This window comes from Canis lupus, chromosome 12, assembly GCF_003254725.2.
Source record: "Canis lupus dingo isolate Sandy chromosome 12, ASM325472v2, whole genome shotgun sequence".
Taxonomy (NCBI): Eukaryota; Metazoa; Chordata; class Mammalia; order Carnivora; family Canidae; genus Canis; species Canis lupus.
Window position 1 is genome coordinate 9,505,664 of NC_064254.1, and position 19,547 is coordinate 9,525,210.

At 49.1% G+C, this 19,547-nt stretch overlaps 1 protein-coding gene and 1 long non-coding RNA gene across 2 annotated transcripts in view; one reads left to right on the plus strand and one right to left on the minus strand.

Moving 5' to 3' along the window:
- Positions 1-608, minus strand: part of LRFN2 (leucine rich repeat and fibronectin type III domain containing 2) — a 181,589-nt gene extending 180,981 nt beyond the window's left edge. The window contains 1 exon segment of the mRNA XM_025418689.3: positions 80-608. The gene's annotated coding sequence lies outside the window, so the exon portion shown is untranslated.
- A 602-nt stretch (positions 609-1,210) lies between these two features.
- The window catches only part of LOC118350478 (uncharacterized), a 35,369-nt gene continuing 17,032 nt past the window's right edge, over positions 1,211-19,547 (plus strand). Inside the window, exons 1-2 of the long non-coding RNA XR_007401129.1 lie at positions 1,211-1,598; positions 1,765-1,877. This is a non-coding gene — a long non-coding RNA (uncharacterized LOC118350478). The remainder of the gene's footprint in view (positions 1,599-1,764; positions 1,878-19,547) is intronic.

Genomic DNA, 19,547 nt, shown 5'->3' on the forward strand with positions numbered 1-19,547 from the left:
CCCGGGGGCGCTTTCGGCCCCGCGCCGAGCTCCCCGCAAACACCCGGATCGCGGAGACGCGGCGGCGGCGGCCACTCACCTGGGCGAGGCAGCATCTACCCCCGGCTGGGAGGCTCCGAGGCCGGCTCCGCGGGGCGCCCGGGCTCCCCGGCTCGGCCACGCATCCTTCCCCGCCCGAGACGGGCTCGAGCTAAGCCCTCCGGCTCCGGCGAACGCAGGCAGATGGTGGCCTCGGACGTCCGCGCGGGGAGATCCCTGAGCCGCTTATTCTGTTATATCCATGGCATTCAGCGAAGAGAAGGGAGGAAAAAGCACAACTTGTTCTCTTCTCCTCCAGGTTAAAACAACAACAACAACAACAACAAGGAAAAGATAATTCCCCCCTAGGAAGACGCCGGTAGGATTCTCCAGATCGAGCAACCCCGGGCATTCCCAGGGGCCTGGGGCATCTTGGAATGTGGGGTGTCTTCAAGTTCAGACGAGCCAGCCGGGTTGTGTGTGCGTGTGCGTGTGCGCGCGCGCGTGTGTGTCTCCGCGAGAGCGAGCCAGGCACTCACACCCACACGCACACACACAAACACACTCCCCCGCACTCCCCGAGCGCACGCCGCCCCCCGCGCGCGCACACACGCGCGCCCCCGGACACACACGCGCGCGGCGACCGCACGCGCACACCCGGGAGGGAGCCGGGCCGGCGGCGGGGACAGCGCGGGGCCGGCGGCGCCCGGGAGCCCCGGGCCGCGCGCCCCGTCCCCGCCGAGCTCGCCGCGCCGCAGCCCCCAGTGGCGGCCGGCGGAGCTGCAGGCCCCGGGCCCGCCGCCCCAGCGCAGCCCCTTCCGCGCGACCTACACCGCCGCGGGTCCGCAGGGCTTCGCGGTCCCCCCGGGCGGCGCGGAGACGCCGGGAGCCGGCCAGCGGGCTCCGCCGCGGAGGGAGGGAGGGAGGGAGGCGGGGGGGGCGGGCGGCGAGCCCCGGAAGCCGGGAGGGCGGGCGCGGCGGCCCCTGCGCAAGGCGAGCCGGCGGCCGGGACCGCGCCGAGGCCGCTGCCGCCGCCGCCGCCGGTGCTGCCGCCTCCCGTGCGGAGCGCGCCGTGCAGCCCTCGGCCCTCAGCCCTCGGCCCGCCGCCCGCAGGACCGACCCCCGCCGGCGGGCCCCGGCTCGGGTGGGCGCTGGGCCGTCGCGCCCGCCCCGCCCCGCCCCGCCCCGCCCCGCGCCGGCCAGCCGCCGGCCCCGCATCCTGGCGGGGGACCCGGGACGAACGAGCGCCGGGGACACGCACACACGGACTTAGACTTTCCGTGAGTACCGCGGGCTCCGTGAGCTGTGCCGTGGCGCCCGCCGTCCGCGCAGCACCTCTGCAACTCCGGCCTCGTCGGATCCGCCCGGCAACCCCGGTCTGACGGCGCAGGGAGCCGAGGACCAACAGACTGAAGCGACCTGTGGGCGGCACGGGCCAGGGCCTCCCTACCCCAGGCCGACCGCGGGCCTAGCGCAGAGGGTCTGGGTCCGGCCCGGCTCTCGTCGTCCACCCCACTAGGATCAACAACCAGTTCCTGGCAGGGCTGGACTGGGCTCTGCTTTACTGGGCTTCCCAAGAGGTACATGCACCTGTCCCACTGAAAAAAAAAAAAAAAAGAAAGAAAGAAAGAAAAAATTTGAGATTCCTGCCTGTACTCTAGCTGGTTATAGATCCAGGGGCAGGGGAAATGTCTCAATCCAGCTCTTCTCTCCTAGTGGCTCACACCTTCCATGCACCTGTCCTAGATACCCACGGGGAGGCACGTGTGGCATGTGGATGTGTCTCTGCAGCCCAGGATTGGCTCAGCTGGATAAATCTGTAATACAAGACCCTGCCTCCTACCTGTCTGTGCACACAGGTGGGTACAGATTGGCAGAAGCCCAGGCACCGAGGCCCATGTTCTGGGCACCCTCTCCATGCGTGCATCCGAGGAAACTGCCAGATCAGCCTACTGCAGACCCTGAAAAACAGGCCTTTCCTGGCAGAGATTCTGGAAAGCCTGGGGAGGGAGGGGGATGGGGAGAAGGGCATGACCAGGATGAAAGTCAAGGTATATCAGAGTGTGCTGGCTTAACAAAAGAGAAGGGCAGACACAGGGGGTAGAGATAGAGAAGAGGAGAAATGAGAAGGAGAGGAAGGAGGAGGTGCTTAAAAGGAGATAGGGGGTAGAAAGGAGAGGGGGAAGGGAGGAGGAAGGGGGAAAGACCAAGGAGGGGGAGATGAGCACTGGCCAGAGTTTGTTCCCTTGCTTACCTGTGGTTTTGCACACCACAGGTAGGGGCTTCCCGGGAGGGAGTTTAGGATTGGAAGGAGGAACTATACCCCAGGCTCAAGTCTCTGACTTGCCCCAAGAGAACGGGGCAGAGGGCTAGGTTACCTCTCTACCCTACAGTCACCCATGAGAAAACCAAAATCTAGTGGCAGGGATAGGACCCAGCTGCACCAGAGCGAGATGGAGCTACTCTTGGAGACCCCTAAAGCATTAGGATGGTGTGGAGGAGGGGCCAGTGCACCCAGGGATTCTGGACAGATGCCCCAATCCCTGCTCCAAAGTGAACCCAATGCCTCATCAGAAAGTTTTTTGCAGTTCGGAGAAGGGAATGGACATTTCATGAAGAGCCAGGATTTGGATAATTTCATGTCTTTTTTTTAATGCATATGCATGGAATTTATTTAAATGAATGGTTCCTTTCTTGCACTTTGGGTAATTCTGAGGACAAGTGTTTTTTTTTTGTTTGTTTTTTGTTTTTTTTTTTTTCAAATTATGTCTGCCTCACCTATCCGCTAAGCATGGGACTAGGAGTCAGGTTCTTGGATGCTCACGATGGCTTTGTATTAACAAGCCATATATCAGTCCCTTCCCCTCAGAGGAGTTCCCTTCATATACAGCTGCCCAGCTCTAGGAACCCCTGAGTGACCTCAGCAGTTGGAGCAGGGTGGGGACCCAGATGTACCTTGGGAGGCCAAGAGAAAGTCAGTCTGCAGTCACCATTCACAGTGGAAAACCCCCAGAATATAATCTGCATCTCAATAATGGAAAGGTGAATGATGGTGGATTTTTCTGATTACTTGAGCAAACCCAGAAGGGCTGGATAGGGGTACTGTTGGGCCAACTACCTGGCCGCTTTTACTGATTGCTGACCACAGAGGAGAGCCAGGGCTTCCCAAAAAGGTAGGGTGGGAGTAGGGCTGAAGGAACAAAGAGAAGAGAAAGCTGGTACACAAGCCATTCTAATGATGGGCATTGGGATTCTTCTACTTCTCACAGTTTTGCTCTTCTAAATAACCCTGTAATGGACATCTTTGTGTCTGACTCTCCACCCACATTCTTGTTGTGTCTCTGCTTGCACTAGATTCCTGGAAGTAGAATTACTGGGCCAAAGGGCATGAATATATTTCAGGCTCTTGGTACATACTACTTTGTTTCAGTTTGAGAGTCCAGAGAGCTCGCAGCAGGTGCTTAAGGATATTCTCATTCGCTCTTTCTCTATGTCTCTGTGTGGCAGAGGGTGACTGTGCCTTGGGCCTCATGCTGCGTAGCAGAGCCACACTGTGCCCTTGGATATAGCTCCAATAGCCCAAACTGTATTTAGCCCAAGCTCCCCCTGACCTGCAGCCATGATTCATCTTCCCCTGCTCTGCTGGGCACTTGTGACCAGCCTCACCTTATTATCTGCAGCCCCTGGCTTTCTGGCTGGACTCTAGGCACCAACACCACACCACCACCACCACCACCACCACCACCACCACCACCACCACCAGCACCCTTCTGGGCACATGGCTGGTTTCCCATACCCCCCTGCTGGGTAGGATCACAGCACCTGACCAGAAGAATTCTCAGGAGGGGCTGGAGCAGGGAGGCCTCCAGCATGAGGAAGAGAAGGCCACATTGGCCTAGGCATTCCTAACCAATAGAAGGGCCCCCATGCAAAGAACCATGGGGAGCCTCTCTTCTCTCTACCCACCAAGCATGAAAAAGAGAGAAGAAACCCGTGTAAGTAGCAGTGAGGGATTCAGATTAGATGGCAGGACAGAGCCAGGTACCTGAGCCTATGAAGTCACAGGGTAGGGACCGTGGAGCCTGCTCCATGAAAGAGGTACAATCTGTAATCCCAAGAATATACTAGACACTTCTCAGAGTCTCCCATGGCACATCGTGGCCTAAAGAGTGACTTTGTGGGCTAGGGGAATAAGATAGATACTGGCGCACAGACTCATAAAGACATGAGATCCCCCTCCACTATAGTCTATCACCCTAAGGGGCTGGAAGCAGGGAACCACTCCTAAATTCTCAGCACCCCATTCACTCTGCTTCCCCCAGGACCAACAGCCAGCCTGACCCCAGCTTATCCCACAGGCCTGTGGAACTTGGGCAAATGCATCATCATAGCTGAGGCCCAACCCCAACCAGGAGTGTACTTTCTGGAGTCAAAGACCAGTATCTTAATCCTGCAGTACCCTCTACCCCTCCTCCCTTCCCAAGTGCTAGAGTAAGAAGCAGCCCAAATAAATCCCTATTAGTATGCATATGTATTCCCAAATTCCTTAACAGCATGACTAACACCACCTACAGCCATTAGCTCGAGTATGTTTTCTAAATCCAGTTTACTTTTCATCAGCAAGCCCTCTGTTTACTCCCATGGGCTCCCTTCACAGCCTCACCTTCTTGCCTCAACACCAGGTCTGGGGTTGGGTGTCTGAGGCATCCACAGGTCAGAGGGTCCTGGGAGATCATATTCAATCAACAGAGATGTCTCCCTGAGTATCCCTATGCACCACCTAGCCCTCCGCTAAATATTGTAGGGAGAAGGGAGGGAAGGAGAAGGCAGTCTCTTCCCAGAGAGAAAGGACACAAACCAACTCTGGCACTGTGCCTTGCAGTCTATAAAGAGCATTCCCAAATGCTACCTCACTTGTTCCTCACAACAATTGCATGAAATAGATCATCATCCCCATTTTACCAACAAAGACACTAAGTCCTATATGGGGAACATGATGGCTCCAAGAGTTTGAAGCTCTGAATGGATGGCCTGGGATTGCAGACCACATCACCTGACTCCACATCCCAGGCCCCTTCCTTTGTACAGAGGGGCCTCTCTGAGACTGGCCTGAATGCCATTCTGGGACAAATTTTCTGGTTCAGTCTGAGGTTCAGTAAGCACCTGGCAAAGGGAAGGCCAAGGTAACCAGGGCCAGCTAGGTGGGGATTTTCAGTCGGGGAGAACCACCCTGGCAAATGCAGAGTTAAGAGGCCTTGGGCTTGTGGGATAGTGTGGGAGAAAGAGCACCAGAAGGGAAGGGAGAGGATCTGGATTCTGGTTCCTTAGTGTGACCTTGCGCAGCTTTTCCTTTCTCTGGGACTCAGCTTCTCCATCTCTAAAATGGGAGAATCAGGGCTAAATGATCTCTAGGAACTGATGAAGAACAAGAAAGAAAATAGTCAACCAGAGTTGGAATCGAGCTGCTTTGACTCAATGGGCAGTGGATAGTGGACCAATGCCATTGAGTTCCCTTGGCTTTTGCCTCCTGTAAGGAATCCCCAAACCCTAAGGGTAGTATTGAAGCAGAAACTCTGTGGGCTGTGGCAAGTGTCCGATGGGACCTGGGAAGGATCAGAACTCTTCACTCCACCCAGGCACTTGCCCCAGCACACCGCCACCCCCCGCCCCCCGCCAGTGCTTCACGGGACCATCTTGCACCCCCAGCCCCACCTCTTCTCTTCCCATCAGGCATATAACAGCAGGCTTCCCAGGCAACACGTATGGCACACTGTGTGCCAGCCACTCCTCTTTGCCTGAATAATGGTTATTTTATTTAATTCTCACAAAACCCTATGAGGCATGTAGTGTTATTCCCATTTTACAGATAGGGAAACCATGGCACAGAGAGGCTGTATAACTTGCTAGATCAGAGTTGGCAGGTGGCAGAGCCAGCATCCTAACCCTGGCACTCAAACTCCAGACCTTGTACTAGAAGTGATTGGTTGTAAAATAAAAATGTGTTTAAGGAGAATCAAGGTAAGGAAAAATCACCATCCCAAGCTCCCAAATGGACAGAGTAGACTTCCTGCTTTCACACCACTTCTTAGTATCTCTTCCTGCTTTCTTTTATGTATTGTTTGGAGTATATAGTCATAAGTATGTGGTTTGTTTTATAATCCAGTCAACTGTGGAAGCATAGCTATTGTCATTTATGTTCCTGACTTAGCATCCTTCACCCAAGAGATTTATCGCAGCAGGAATTGACTGACTACAAAATTCTTTCCGTCCCTTCGTCAAGCCCTTGGCTTTTCTTTCAAAGGGATTTGGAGAGTGGAGCAGAAACTGACCCATTCCTGGTCCCGAGCAGGACAACAATTCAACCTCCTCTGATAAAACTGCCTTTGTAGGTTTCATGTGAAAACTACAGAGAAGGATTAAGGGAAAGAACAGCTGTGGCCCCTTTCTACACTCTGACAGAGCTGACCAGCTGTGTCTTCAAATGCTTATCCTATAAGAGAATAGGGTAAAAATGAAAAGTTTGGGGAAATTCTCTATTTCCAGGATAGAGCGATCACTTGCAAGCAAGGAAATCAGACAAGACTTGGAGGAGGCATTGACGTTTGAATGACACTTGAAGGTTGGTTGGCATTTTAAGGAGATGAGAAACAAGAGGTCCAGGTAGGGGTAAGAGTATGGATGAAGGCAGGGAGGCAGAGCAGTAAAGTGAGTGTGGGTTTTCTGGTGTAACCAAAGCAAAAGCAGAAGTCACGGTGGTAAAAAATGCGGGCTCTTGCATATAGACCCTTGGTTTAAATTCAAATCCCCTGCCTGTAGGAGAAAATGCCTTTAGGCTAGTTGCCGAGCCTCTCTGTGGTTCCATTTCTCCAATGGTAAAGTGAGATTAAAACAGTGACAATGTCACAAGCTGGAAGAGAGGCCTGAATGATATACACAACTGTAGAATATTAGAGTGGCACATACTAAGTGTTTAAGAAGTGTTAGTTGTTGTTATTACTGTTATTATTTTATAAAAGCAAAGCAGGAGAAAGAGCAGACTTGGCTATGAAGATAATGGATCTGGGTTCCTCTATGTAAACAACTGTAGTGTTTTGAACAGATCCATGTAAGGGCTTGGTAGTTGAACTGTTGGGGGAAGGGCCTGAACAACAGAAAAGCATTTATAAATGTATTGAAATAGTCCAGGAAGGGAGAAAGGGGGTCAGATCGAAGGCTATCTTAATGACAATAAAAGAGGGTGGATGTAGAATGGACCAGACCCCAGAGGGGACAAGATTGTGGAGTTCTGAGGGGAAGGAGGATCGTGGTCAAAGCCATCTTCATGTTATGAAGACTACTCAACTGGAAGAGTGGTTGGTATCCTCGAGAGATATTGGGAAGATGGGAGAAAGTGAGAGATAGGGAATGATGAGTTCCACACTGGGTGTTTGGAGTTTGGAAGCGTGGGGACCCTTGGATATAATGCAATAAATGGGTTTGGAAGAAATAGAGTTCTGTAGAATGGAGTTGGAAGGTCATGGGGGTGGAGCAAATCCCTAGAGGAGAAAGTGTAGAGTGAGAAGGAGTGGGGGTTAGGAACTTACACTTACTCAGCTTTATTCCACATGTGGTCCTACACTACCCATTTTATACATATTACCCATAATCCTCTCTGCAAAGCAGAAATCTGTTAGCCCCATGTTATGCAGAAATTGCTGTGGCTCTACTAGATTAAGTAGCTGTCCAAGGTCACTCTGTTAGAGAAGTCAGGCAAGGAAATAGAGAAGCAGCCTGCAGAGGGGTAGAAGAACAGACCCCTATCATGGGAATCAAGGAAGGGGAGGGGCTAAGAGCTTTGCTTCTCAATGCCCCCATGTGAAGCTCACATAGGAAATGGTATTTATATGGCACATGGAGGGTAAACAGAGAGGCTGTTCTTCATGGGGGGGGGGGGGATGATTTCCCCTCAGAAACCGGCCCTCTGCCTCCACATTGCTGTTCCCAGTACTGAAGTAATCAATATCCCAGCACAGCATGAAGCATGGTTATATTGAAAATATCTAACAACTAGTACACACGGGTATCAACCAATAGGAGCAGAAGCCCCCTGCCACACCAGATATAGTTCTGCCTCATTGTTACATAATGACGAGGTCTGTCTCAGGGTCCTAGACCAGGGGCTTTGGCAGTCAGGTGGGGGTAAGGGGACTCCGGCAGTGGTTCAGAAATATTTCCATATTTTAATCACCCACATGGCTGAATGGTGCATCTCTGGCCTGCCTGTGACCAATATCCAGCACACCCATGTGCTGTGACACACCGACTAGGACCACTGGCTCAGAATTTGGTTACATGGTATATCTGACCTGGCAAAGGGTTAGATGTATGAGGATGGTAACTAGTAAAGTCAAGAGCTTAGATTTGGCGATTCAGAGGTCATTGGTGGCCTTTAAGAGAGCAATTTCTGCAGTGTTATGGGTATGGAAACCAGATTGCTAGTGGTTGGGACTGAGTGGGAGGTGAGGAAGTAGAGGCGGTGAGCATATAATACTTTTTCGAGAAGTTTAGCTGTGAAAGGAGGGTGGAAGGTGGGATGGAAGCTCAGGAGAAATGAGAATGGAGGAAAGACTTTCTTGGGGGTGGGAAACACTTGGGTGTAAGCCAGAGTGAAGCAGCCGGTGTAGAGAGAAAGCAAGAAGAGATTGTCCTGGGGGAAGGGAAGGGCAGGAAAGGTTCAGGCATGAACCTTAGAAAGAGAAAGAGGTCCTTCTTCTGCAGAGACCAGAGGAAATAAACAAAGGAAAAGGAGACGATTTTGAGGTGGAGGGAAGTGATATGTGGTCTGGATCTTGTAAGTTGCATGGTACAGAGAGAGGAAGTGGGATTTGAAGGGAGAGGGAGGTTGGAGCAGCCCCTTGGGGATGAAACTGGCAGTCTGCCAGACGATGAATATGGGTATTTCAGGCAGAAGTGAAGCCCATTGCTTTTATTTTGCTATGGTGGGAAGCTCAAGGAGGGCATGGGACTTTGTCCTGCACTTTAACAACCTGGAAACAGCAGAAAGAACCAGCATGTATGTGCTCTAGGAAGGGAGTGGGGATGTATCGACTATGTAGTAAACTTGGAGTCCTTGTGAAAGATGGATTGTGGGGTCCTGGATAAGCAGGCTAGTAAGGATAGGATTGGGAGTGGGGTGGGCTTGCTTTGAAGGGGAACTGGGGTTTAACAGACTTGGAGTGACAGGTGGAAGGATAAACATCTGTGGCCAGAGCAAAGGAGAATACAGACTTTAAAGTTTTTACGATTGTGCTGGATGTTGCCTGTTGGCAAGAGACCCAAACCTGCTCTTTCCTACTCCCCCCTGTACCACAGGGGTCTAGACACACAAAACTCATTCCCAAGACTCCCTTGCTAGCCGGATTCCACATAGGGTCTACTGATGGGAAGCACTCAAGTGAGCTTAGAAGGCATGAAGAAGGTGGAAGCTATTTCTGCTTCTGGTGGCAGCACTGGCAGGGATGTGGGCTCAGGGATTCTTCCCAGTGTTAGTGGTGGTGCTGCCATGTCACCACCATGTCAGAGAATGCAGGACCCTGGGATCTGAAATGTGATATTTCCCCCCTACATACTCTTTCAGCTGTAGGGGCAGTAATGGCTTCTTGAAGCTGTCAAACTCTTTCTTTTTTTGTTTTTTTTAAATCCAACCAACACCTTGAATACACGTGCCTTGTATTAAATTCCCCTCTGTTCGAAATACCTAGGGTGATTTCTGTTTTCCAGGTGATACAGTTTTACCTGCTGGAAAGCCCAGGATGTCATGTGGTGTATGAATGGCTGAAGTTAAGAGATGAAGGAGATAAAGGCCTTGGGAAGGAGAGTACTGAGGTCAAATAACTGAGATACCAGGGAAGTAAAGGCTAAGCATAAGAATCTGTAATTGAGGCTAGAGAGGAACTCTCACACCTTCCTCCAGGCTCTGGATTCTATTGGAATATCTGAAGATTCCTCCAACATACCTTCCCAGCTTTCACTGAACCAGAGAACACGCTCCTTCCACCCAGCTCCCCAAGTTACTTTCTTCCTCTGTACTCCTATGGGATCCACCAATGGATCAAACTGTGATATGTTTGTCATCCACTCTCCCTTGCAAACTAGGTTACCTTCTAGTTTCCCCACCTACCCAAATCACCAGGAATGTATTTTGTCTGCACAGTTTTGGGAATTTTGTTCCTTCTTAAGATTTTCTTAATCTGGAGCCCATGGGTGATTCTAAGGGGGACTATGACCCACCTGAAATTGTGTAGCCAATTTCACATGTATATGTGTATGGTCTTTTTCCCCTTGAGAGAGAGAGAGACTATTACATCTATCACACTTTCAAAGGTATCCTTGTTCTCTTCACCTTGAGTGTGGTTCTAGGGAGAGGGAAAGAACGGTCACTGATGAGTCTTAGGAAATTCCTTGGCTCAAAGTCTGAACATTTTCTGTGACCTTGAAAAAAGACACTTTCACTCTCTGGGTCTCAGTTTTTCATCTGTAAAATGAAAACATAATTTCTGCCTTTCAGGATTATTGTAAGGATTAGACACAGTAGAAAAGCCAGTACAGCACCTGGCGTGGTTGACTTTTCACACAAGGTAGCTATTGGTATTGTTCAGGTTCCTCCAGAAACAGACCTTTAGATAGTGGTTTGAGTACAAGTATTTGATCTGGGAGGTGACCCAGAAAATGTCAGTAGAGGAGTCAGAAGTGAAGAAAGGGAAATAACCCCAAAAGGACGCATCATCAAGCAAGTATTTTCAATTGGAGCTCATTCCCCTCGGAATCTGTGGGTTACAGTATGAAACACACTCTGAATTGCCCCCTCCAGGGGTGAGGAAGTGGAGTGTTTAGCCATCTACTTGCCATCCATCATTGGCTGAGGGCTTTTAGGGACATTAACTCTCCAGCACAACTGACTCCCTTGGCCAGGAAAAAACCCTCAGACATAGTCTCAGGTGTTCATAGTAGCAACTTAGTTGTGTAAAGGTTCAATGTCCAAGAGATAAGAGCAGGGCAATGACCGTGACTGGCACAGTGAGTAATAAGAAGCCTTCCCCTATCCCCACTATCAGCATTGACAGATTCCACACTCCCTGTCTCATTAGCCCTTAGCTTGTCCTGTTTGCTCTGTGTTGGACTAGCATTACAGTGTCCTGTGCACACACACCTGTCTCCAAGAGGACTGGGAGCTTTTTGAAGGCAGGGATTGTATCTTCTGCTAATTCCCTGATAACCGGATTCGGCATAGTGGCTGATACAAAATGAAAATATCTAGTACATGTTTATAATGAATTAACAGCTCTTGGAATGGCAGTTTGGAGGTTTCTGATGACCCCACTCTGCCAAAAGGGTGGCACCATTAGGCACTCCACGCACAAGGTAGGAGATTTATGGCCCCTCCTGTTCTTCTGGCAGGTGCCTTTATCACAGCGTGTATGGTTCCTGAATCATTTGCCAAGGGATTCATGTCTCAATATTATAATCTCCAAAGCGATGATATTAGAAATTCAATTTTAAAAAGGAACTGTTTAGGGTGTCAGCACGTTATGATAATTATCTGAGAGGATTTTTCCCCCCTGCTTGTTCTTGAACTGCACTGGTAAGCTCTTTTTCACCTCAATACAATGAATCCGGAGAATATGGACTATTTATGTGTATGTCCCCCACCCCCACCCTCATTCTCATCTCCCATCCCCATATTGCCAACACATGGGGAGCGGTACTCTGTTCCCCGGAGCACACGACTGAATAAGCCTGATTGCTTTCCTGTATTTCTTTATAAAACTTTAAATATTCATCGCGCCATCAAATTAAATGGGATTCTTTGGCTGTCATTCTTTTCAACACACTGAGTTCTTTTCTCAGGTACTTGTCCTACCACCATTTGAAGCCTCTGGGGACTCGGCATTTATCTAACATTATCCCCTATAAGCTGGGCTCCCAATCAAGTGAGAAGGATGCTAATGAAAATAGAAGGGTGGGGCTTGTTGCTGAGGCCAGGAAATCAGTTGAGGGAGAGGTAAGGGAGGGGGTTGGAGGAGAGCAAAAAATAAAAAAAATAAAAAAAATAAAAAAGTCCAGCTGGTTTCTCCTAGCCCAAAGGAGGAGGTTTGCGGATGAAAGGCCAGCCAGAAGGAGACACAATGGAGTGGGTCAAAGGTGAAATGGAAACCACCCGACAGGTCCATTTCAGCCTTCCTTCTTCCCTCTTCACCAAGTTTAAGGGCAGAGTTCAGGATTTCAATATTCCTGGTCCAGACACAGAGAGCTGGGTAGATGACATTTTGAAGGCCCTTCCAGCCCCTCAAGTCATTAAATTTCTTTGTCCGACAGCGACAGAAGCTTAACAAGAAAGGGCCGACGGGACTCTCCAGGAAAAAAACGGGGCGGGGGAGGGGGGCACGTGAATATGCAGATCCGGCTGAATATTATGTACAGCACTGCGTTGCATTTCAGTGCAATACATGATATTTTGATCTACTTCCTCTGCTTGCGCGCTCCCTTACCAGGGGAATCGGCTAGCCAGCCGCGAGCTAATGTGCCAGGGCCCGGGTCGCCGTGTCCACGCTGCAGTCCTTTAGAACCGGCCTGAATTCGGGGACCGCGCGGCGGCGAGAGGCCCGGGCGCTGCGGCTGCGGCTGCGGCTGCGGGAGGCGGGAGGCGGGAGGCGGGAGGCGGGAGGTGCAGGCGCGCGGCCGGGTGCAGGGGCGGGGCGGGGCGGGGGCGCTGCGGGCGGCGCTGCGGGCGGGCACTGCTGCAGTCCGCACTGCGGGCCGCCGTCCGCCCTGCCCGGCGCGGGGTTGGCCGCCGCCGGGGTCCGCCGCGCTTCGGGAGCACGCGGTGCTGGACAACGCACGGAGCGCTCTGGCCAGGGACGCCCGCTCTTAGGACCTCCCCGAGCAGTCACAGCACCTAGACCCCCTAGACCACGACGATTGCTGGGGGGGGGGGGGGGATGGGGGAAATCTGGGCGACCTCTCCGCAGCAGGAAGAAGCACCAGGTCGCAGCGGGGAGTTGGGTGAGGCCAGTCTCCTCACTGGGCCTCGACTTTTTTCATGTGTAACGTGTGGATTTGTTCTGGCTGCTGCCAAAGGACCCTCAGGATACTACTCCCCTAGCAATCAATTGCTTATCAGTGCAATAGAGGCCTGTTAGAGCAGCAGTTCTCAGACCTGGCTGACCATCAGTATCACCTGTGGAAGGGACAAACTGCATATTCTCAGGCCAACTGTGGAGTTCTGATTCAGGGGCAGCACTAGGAAAGTGTGTATTTTGTATGTATCCTGGTTGACTCTCCCAAATGAGTCAGAGGAGTTTGAGAAATATTGTATTAGAGCACCTCTCTGATTTTTTTTTATTTTGCCCTGCCCTCACATCTGTGCAACACACACACACACACTAGCATCCCTGTGCACAAATGACTTATTTATTCCCTAAACTTTCAAAGCACTCATTATGTTCCAGGGAGACCTTAGTTTTCTCCAAGATAAACAATCTATAAGAAAAGGCAGTTGCTCTCAGAGAGGCCTTACTCTCAGAGACAGGCAGACAGCTAACTGTAATACAGAGTGATAAGGGCCCCAGCAACGGTGTGAGGCTGAGTGCCATGGAAGCACAGATGTGTAGGCTCATGCTGTGTGCTCATACAGTGGGGCAGATGGCTGCCACGCTTGGGCAGGGTGTCACTCTCGTGGACCTGCTGCACGCGGGTTTTTCATGCACAGTTACCTCGGTATCATGGACAGCTCTCCATCTGTGCGTTATATAGCATGCCGCCAAGTAGAGCGATAATTGCTCTGCTCATTCATCACGGAATCTCCGGGGACCACTAACTTGCCGAAAGAGCTCCCTCCACCTAGTCTTCTGCACCACAATGGTTCTCTTTGTATTCTCTTCTCCTCTTTGCCTTCCTCTTTCTCCAAGTTCTTCCTCTCTCCCTCCCTAGCCACCTGTCTCCACTTTAGTAGCCACCACCACCCACCTCATCAGAGAGTCTCCTTTCCCCCAACTCCATTTCTTGTCTCTAGCTGCCAGATGCCATCTAGGCTGAGGGTGGTTTGTAGTTGCAGCAAGTGAGGGAACTCCTTGAAGAGATGGAGTTGGATTGTTTATCACAACACATGGTGAGGGTGGGATGACATTTGACCTCAGCACAGTGACACTTGGGCTAGCTTGGTGCTAAGGTAGTAGAATCGGCAAAGCAGGCCTCAGTTAACAATAGAAGTCTCTAGCAGCAACCGCAACCAAACTGGTTCAGCATTGATCACAGTTCCCTCTTGCCCAGAGGTCTACACACAAGTCTCCTTCACCCCTTGGCAAGTACTAAACCTTTCCATCCTCTACCCGTTTGTCTTGCTTTTTCTCCTCTGTCCATTCACCAGCTGGTATCCTGTTACTGCCTTTTTTTTTTTTTTTTTTCTCTGTCCTCATTGACCTGATGCTTTGGACAACCATTTTCAGTTGTGTACTCTACGGACATATCTATTTCTGAAAACTCAAACACTTCCTTTTATCTACTAGGTCACTCTGATAGACACCCTCTTCTAGGTCCTTCCATTCAAGCTACCAATTTCTCATGGTCCATACAAGTCCCTGCATGCAATAAGAAGGCACAAGAATCCCTTATCCCTACTCTGACAATTTTTTAGTCAAAGTGATTTTGTTACTCCTCTGCATGACCCTGATTCCCGACTGATCAATTTTCACCAATAATGGCCATACTTTTTATGACACATCTTTTGCTTTTATTAAGTAAGGTCTGGAATGAATATATCTGTGGCAGTTCTAAGGAAAGTCTCTGATGTGAGCCCTACACACTACCATTAGAGTTCCTCCAGTTACTCCACAGATCATGACTCGTATTTGACTTCCTTCCTGAGACTATCCTGGAAATTACTTCCCAACTTTGGTGATTCCCTCTCTCTGAGTCTAAGCTCTATTTCCCTTATCAGCTTATCTGGTTTTATGTCTGATGCTCCAAAGCAGAAGTCTTATCTAGATCAAAAGTATATCTTTCACAGAACTTAGTGTACTTCCTTTGCTACAAACTCCCATTGTTGCGTCCCACCATCACATTGGTTGCTTCCTTGGATATAGAACCTGGTTCAGGGAGTGTCTGGGTGGGTCAGTGGTTGAGCATCTGCCTTTGGCTCAGGTCATGATCCCAGGGTCCTGGGATAGAACCCCGTATCACATCAGGCTTCCTGCAGGGAGCCTGCTTCTCTCTCTGCCTATGTCTCTGCCTCTTTCTGTGTGTCTCTCGTGAATAAATAAATACAATCTTTAAAGAAAAAAAAAAAAGGAACATGGTTCAGTTCAGATCCAGTTCCTGTTCCCGAGTCTGCTTCCTATGCTGTAACATGGACCACTGGACATTCTACTGGAAAAATTAAATGTATGCCCATCAGTTCCCTCAGTCCCAACCCAACTCAGACCTTCTTTTCCCCACTTGCTCATTACAGTGAATTATAACGACAACTCTTCAAGGTAAGTATTAGCATTCGTTCTTTGGAGGTGTAAGTTGAAGCTCATGGAGGCTGACTAATTCTCCCCTAGTAACTAGTAGCCTTGAGACTATAACATGGGCTATCAGCCTTCTTAGCATAGGAAAGATTCTCAGAATATGTGAGCTTTTAGCTTTAGAGAAAGGGAGGGTCAGATATTCAAAGCAAAAAAGAACTGTTCTCCTACTAGTCCTTTCAAGATGGATGGTTCTTCTCACTCTTGGTTTGGTCAAAGGAAGTCATAGAATTTTAAGGATATTAAATATGCATGGCAAATGCTGTCAGTGTCCTGCTTATATCCCCTTAGCACTCACTGGTTCTGTGCCTGCTGAGAGTCTCTTATTGCAAGCACCTGCATCTCCCTGCCTGAGGGCTTTCTCTATCCGTGAGATCATGCTTCCCTCTTCTCTAACCCCAGAAAAAGCTGTAAATGATAGGGATTTAGCACCCTGAGAGAAGTCCCCAATGAATGACAAGTGGGGATTTGGTGATTAATTACCTTGTCACCCCTAGTGAGGGACAACTCTGGAGCACATGTCCTACACCATCTCCCAAAAGTTCCCATTGAAATTGAGCCCCTGTTGTCCACAGTGGCAAACTGCTCATTTACAGACTTTGTTGGCTTGTTTCCCCATCTCACTTCCTGATTCTGCTACTGGTGCTTCCTGGGCTCATGTCCCAAATAAACTGCTTGCACTTGAATCCTAGACTCAGTGTCTGCTTCTGGGGAAAGCCAGACTAAGACAATCTGCTTCGAATCTTAGAGGACATCTGTCTCAACCATCTCATGACTAAATTAAGTCCCAGAAAGGGAGGTGACCTGTACAGGGTCACACCTGGCAGAGCTGGGCTGGAGTCACAGATGTCTCCAACTCTTAATCCAGCTTCCATTCCATCCTGGGATCCCTCCTGCGACCCTGGCAGCTATTCCTGGAATGTACCACCAGGAACTGGTGGAACTGGTTGGGGAGTGGAGTAAGGAGGGCAAGGGGCAAGTGAGTGAGTGCAAAAAAACCACATAAATCTCCTTATGATTCACCCCTATACTTTGTCAACAATTTCACATCTTTCTGCATATCTGGGCAGTTATAGGCAATTGGGATCTACAGCACCAACCCAGGTTAGTGACACAGCTCTCCTGAGACTTTGGGACCAGAGAGGTTAAAACAAGTTTTGCATCTATGTCCTGGATGCTGTATGACATTTTCAAGCAGCCACTGGTGCTACTGAGGATTAGTCTTGGTGCTGGAACTCAGGCTGGTCTAGCTAAGTGGCCTGGACTGGGTTGAGCTAGACTAGGCTAATAGGAGTTATAGGCTCAGAACATCATCAGAGATGGACAGGAGAATTGGAGCCACTTATTTCACTACTCTTATAGTGCAAGTGGGATACGTGAGACTGGGGGGTGGGGTGGGGGGTGGGATGGGAGTGCTCCATTGGCATGATTATACTTGCTATTTAAGAAGATCAAATATAACTTGGTTTTGATTACCTGTGTCAATGGAAGGAAAAAGGAAGCTCATAGAATTCCAAATAGTATGTAATACAAAATAATTTCTATTTTTGAGCGCAAATTGAATTAGAAGCCATTTTGAAAAAAGGGAAGGGTTTGCAGGTGTACCTGTGTAATCATGTTGAGCCCTTCTTGAATGAGTCAAGAGAAAGAAAAAGGTAGGGAGAAAAGTCAGGAAGTAGCCAGCCTAGGATTAAGGAGGCCCTGTAGAAAGTCTACATGGGGGTAAACTACACTATTCCATTAATACAACTGTATTTTTCACCAGTCTTTACAATATTGCCTTACACATATATACACATGCGCGTGCGCATCTCACACACACACACACATACATACACACACACACACACACACACACACACACACATACTCTGCAAGGCTTTAATATCTAGCTTCCAAAAAGTGTCACATTCACCACATTTTTCTGGAATCTCCAACATCCTCATCTCCTTGCCAGTCTGACACATGCACTCTGAAATTCTTCAAATTGGTCCATTCAACCATTTTCCCCTATAACTGCTGCTGAGCCTTGGGGAGAATATGTGCAGGCTGAACCGGGACCAGAGTTTGGATCTCATGCCTCAGTCTGGCCCCTTATCCCCTCTTGAGACTTGGGTTTGAGTAATCTCCTTTTCTCATTCTCTGCAGTGACTGTGCTAACCTCCCTCAACTTTTCTGAAAACCTTTAAACTTCTCCAACTTCCTCTCAGTAAGTGATAAGGTATCCCTGTTAACAATGAAGAACAGGTCATCAGACATGGATTCCCTCGACCCCATTAAAAATCCATCTGCTCTCACAATTATACATTCCCTCTTTCCTTCTCTCATAAAGGAGCAAGTGTTCCTTCTCCTGCCCAAGGGAAACCCTTCCATCCATGATGTAGAGCCTTTCTCCTTCTATCTCTGTGATGATCTTGTTCTATCAATAATCCAACCTCTTTTCATCAACCTCTCCCTCCTGCTGACATCCCTTTAAGTGCAGAAACAGGTTCAAGTTTCTGCCATTTTATAAAGGCTCCTTCTGTCTTACATTTTCTTTCTCACCGTCTTTGAAAACCGCATTTTCTTAAAGAGTAACTTACATTCCCTATTCACACCTCCATTTACCCCATTCATCCCTCAACCCACTGCTTGTGGGTTATAGCCAAATCACTCCACCAAAACCACCTTTGTTTAAGACACCAATGACCTCATAATTGCAATGTCCAGTGCACTCCAATCCCCACAATCATTTTCTTATTTAGTTTCTCCTCACTGCTTCACATTTTTTATTACTTTAAAAATCATTCTTCTTCCTTATTTGTGACCACAGCGGTTTTTCTCCTACCTCTTGGATCATACCTTCTCAGTTTCTTGAGCACTCAAAATTTTTGGTGTTCCCCAGTATGCTTCCTGCTTTTGATCATCTTCTCTTCTTGCTCTATGAATTCTTCCTGGGTAAACCTACCTGTGCTCTTTCCTGAGTTAATTACTCCCAAACACATGACTCAGAACAGCCCTCTCCTCTAAATGAGACAAGAATATACAAAGGTCTATGAATATCCCCACTGGATGCCCATAAGCACCTCAAATTCATCCTATCCTCCACAGAAATCATCACCTTTCCTCCACAAGTGGCTTTCTTCTCTTATTTTCTATAGCAAAGAACTTGAGTCACCCCTGCTTCTATCCCATGCCTTCCTATACTAATATTTCATAGGTTATAAGTCTGTAGTTACCCTGTACCTCTTCTCATCGTTGCCTAAAACATCCTTATTTATTTGCTGTTTAATTTATTTGCTGTTAATTTGATTCTTAGGTGCTGGCATGTGTGTTTGGCTGTCTGTTCTTGTTTTAGCCTTAGTAAAACACAATTTTAGGCAGCAAAAAGGCAATTTGTCTTTAGTCATTTACACTTTAGTGTGAATGAGTTTACTAACAGAATATGATAAGGGACACAGGATAAAGGCTGAGTGCCTTAGATGGTAGCTAAATAGAGAACAAAGAGGCACTCCTAGGTACAGAACCAGGCAGTTGGCACACTTAAGCCAAACTCTGCCAACTTCTCAATTTTCTTTCAGTCTTGGCATTGTAATTTCACTAGCTTCAAATTACAAGAAGCTTGTTATTGCTTCACATCTATCTCAGGGCTGACCCATCTGTGTCTGGCTTACATTGACTGTTGCACTTGGGAAGATTTGAAGATTTAGGATAGAGTTGTCTGGTCTATAAACATAAGCTATACACCCCCCCTCCCTACTTCTCTCTCGCGCACTTGCTTTCTTGCTTTTACTTAGCTAGAATGTAATTAAATTTGAACTGCGGCCAAAGCCGATTTGTGAGACAAGCATTTGGTTAGTGATATCGAGCCAACCAGGTGAAAAAAACTCAGAAAAACTTCAAAAAGGCCAATAATCACATTGTGATTGAAATTCAGTCCCTCTCTTCTCATCCCCTCTCCTATTAACTCGGACAAGAGCTGGAATCCCTCTTGGGACCCCTGGCTCA